The sequence below is a fragment of the Diprion similis genome, chromosome 8 (assembly GCF_021155765.1).
Source record: "Diprion similis isolate iyDipSimi1 chromosome 8, iyDipSimi1.1, whole genome shotgun sequence".
Lineage (NCBI taxonomy): Eukaryota > Metazoa > Arthropoda > Insecta > Hymenoptera > Diprionidae > Diprion > Diprion similis.
The window spans coordinates 25,503,269-25,506,750 of NC_060112.1; the positions used below are offsets into that span (position 1 = coordinate 25,503,269).

The 3,482-nt window shown below is 41.3% G+C and overlaps 1 pseudogene; it reads left to right on the top strand.

Moving 5' to 3' along the window:
- Nucleotides 1-697: 697 nt before the first annotated feature.
- Nucleotides 698-3,106, top strand: LOC124409142 (annotated as a pseudogene).
- Nucleotides 3,107-3,482: the final 376 nt, after the last annotated feature.

Below are 3,482 nucleotides of genomic sequence, written 5' to 3' on the forward strand. Positions count from 1 at the left end.
TGGCGCCTTGACGCACCCTTACATCAAGAATTCCCAGAATCACGTCCTGCCGGATGTCCTCTCACCTTCGAAGGCCAATCATGGAACGAAATCTCGCTTCCATCGTCAGCTCGCACAGTCCTCGGTGTAAGATATGGTAGCGACACAGCCACTCATTAACCTCACTCAACACGAGGAATCATGCGCTGAATATTTCTGCTCTGAAGTTGGCGCGTTATTAAAATCTCAAAACATCCTTGCAGGATAGCTTCTGTCCATTCCTGAACATAATTTTCGAAAATATGAGAGAAAATGGTGAAACGTATAGCAGCTGAGTTACGGACTGCGCATGCGCAAAGTAATTGAACTCCATTGGTCGACAGAATCGTGCAAGTCAGTCGAGCCAACTTATTCTAAACGGGGCACAAAACTTCAAACGAATGAAATTACGCTGTTGCCACGACTCGAGGAATAAAATTGAGTTATAAGTCTTTCCAAATTACCGCTTCTTCAACTATTTGATCGCTGTTTAACCCAAAGAACTTCGCATCGTCTACATAACCTCGACAAGCCGAGTTTGACAGCTGAAGTTTAAGGTGGTCAACCTGCGTGAGAATCCGACAAATTTCGCGCATGCGTAGTCTTCCAGATATAATAACGCACAGGCGCTTAAAAAACGCGACGGGATTAACGAGGGTGTAAAAAGCGAAACACGTAGATGAACAAAACTGCAGCGTTGACAAATTGTCGAATGGGATTCCTGCCGTCGGAAAGCTGGAGCTGTAGGATCCTGCAAGGATATCATGGCGGGCTGGAAAGATTGTCGTTAAGACACGGATTTCGCGGTTTTTACAAAGCACGGGTATAATTATTTTCGCACTCCGGCTTGCTGCGCGAGTTCGCTTCCCTTCTCCTCGACTATTTTTACCCTCCTCTGATCCCGCAGGTTCGCTCTGCGAAGGATCGGAGAGGAGAATTCCCAGGGACACCTATACGGTCCCGGAATCCTGGATCCCGGAGGGTCGCGCGTTCGTTCTCCATGATCGAGGCTTCGCGAAGGATCGGAGGACGAATAGCCGCGACCTCGTTGACTTAGTGCCTTTTGTTTATCCGGGAACGAGTCCCGGTGTATTTGTCGCTAAGGAATGCCAGGCGTTTCGCGCGCGAATCGTGGCCCCTCGACCTTCCGCCAAATTTTCGCCGGATCGCTAAATCGACGCACAAAACACACAAGGAATGTTGTCCTCCTCCGTAGCGATTCCCGCTAACCTGTTGCGGATCCGCGCCCGGGTCTTCAAGACACGGGAATAAACATCGCGCGTCGCCTTCTCGCGATGAAGACGAAGCGTTGAGCAAGAATTTTTCAACCAGTAAAGGTAAAGGCACCCAGGAAAAAAACGCCGACAACCCGGCGAAAAGTTTGCTCGAGGTGACAAAGCCTTCCGGCGACTTATACGACCCGATCCTACACCTATCGTCCTACTCATCGCTGGATATCCACAGATGTAACACTTAACGCGACGATTAGATTGTGTGAGGTGTCGAGCCGCCTGAAACGCTACGTGTCAATCCTGAAGGTATGAATCAGCTATTTCTTCACATATTAGCTAGCTCAGTGATATTTTTTCGTCGTTCCGATTACGCATATTCAATTTTAAAGGATTACACGAATATCAGGGTGTTCCAAAAAACAACATTCATTTTTATTTTTATTTTTTTATTTTAAACTCTGAATGTCACAGCCAAATATGAGCTCTGTTTATTCTTTAACGCCTAATTCATTACAACATTTAGAAGTGCCTGTTTCATTTTTTCCATATTCTATTTTGAATAAAACGTAATAACAAAAAAAACGGAAAATTAGAAAAATAATTGTTTCATAATCGCCTTGAGTTATAAAGTATCTATTCAAGTACAGATTCTTATAGGAAATTTGACGATCTGTAAAACCGTGCTTGGATAGAATTTTTATAACTTTAACCGATCGAGAAATATTCAAGATGACTCAATGTTTATATATAGGCGAATATATCTTAATCGGTTAGAGTTAGGATAATTCTACTTCGATACTCTGACAGTTGAATAATTCTTTAACAATGATGAATACCCTTTTGCAAACTGCCACGACTGTACTTCTGTTGATAGAAATTTTTTGATTGCCAATCGGGGAAATACAGATTCAATAACCCGCATGCACAAAGTCATTTTTCAACGTGAATATTCGAATACTCGAAATGACGAGTTTAATTAGCAAGTAAAGAATTGACGCATAAATTTTTTGTCACAACTCAGATCACTCGCTGCAATGAAGAATCGAATTGTTAAAGAAGAATTTAGAATTCAGAATTCAAAACAAAGAACCGCAATTTCTATAAAAATTACATTTTCTTCCAATATATTCATCTGTAATTTTGAATTTGTTCATCAAAATTAGAATTAAGGATTTAAAAGAACACTTCATCAGTAGTAACCAATTAATTTCACGAAAATAGCTACATCATAACCGTTAGTCATTCACAGATCCGTTTTTCGTCTCAAGTAACGTTTCTCAGACTTAAAAGGGGCAAAAAAAATCAGAGATTAAACAGAGTTTACTTCTTCGTTATTATTATCGGAGAAAATATTATCGATCAGTATCGAAACGATCGTCATTTTTACACTTAAGAGTTGATTTTACGCCACGATTTTTTGGTTTCCGTTCTTATTTTTTTTTTTTTTTTTTTTTTTTTTTCTTTTATACTTCACAGCCGAAGGAAAGTCGAGCCGCGTTTATAGCCAGCCAAGCAATTCAACGGTCTTGGGATCCGAATAAGTGGCGAGTGGTTTGCAGGAGCGGTTTGGGGCCCGGTAACGGGGCCCGGGAGTTCAACCGAAGCTAGCATCTGCTCTTTGGGACCCGGTAATATGCGTGCGCGATATCACGGCCTGGATCTCAGATCTGTCTCCCAGATACTCCCATACTCGCAAGGCGGGATCAGCAACCACAGCAACAGCAACAGCAACAGCAACAGCAACAGCAACAGCCGGCGCTTCTCGCCCGTCGTTATTATTGCCTACTGTTTTAGTTGTTGTTGGGTACCTACTTACAGTCGTCGGTATATCGCTACCGAAAAACAACCAGCAATGACGTCTAATGTCTTGGCTTCGGTAAGGAGTTTCGAAAATGACGAAGGTATAATGATAATAATCCAAGTCTTGATTACTATTTCACACCTACATTAATTCATCGACACTTGATCGTATCATTTATCATTTATCAGATCTATTGGATCCTCGGAATTTTTTCCCTGAAGACATTCCCGTAATAGAATTTATATTAATACTGGGCTTGATTTTTGTTTAGGTAATTGCACAAAATTTTTTCATTTAACTTGAAAAGGTTAAAAACAACAAGGTGAGAATCGCTTTGTGCTGTTGATTAGATTATTTATCATACATTTCATATTTTCGTAGAGCTAAGTACCTACAATGAGTTTATAGTTCGGCTGAGTGTAATAGATTTT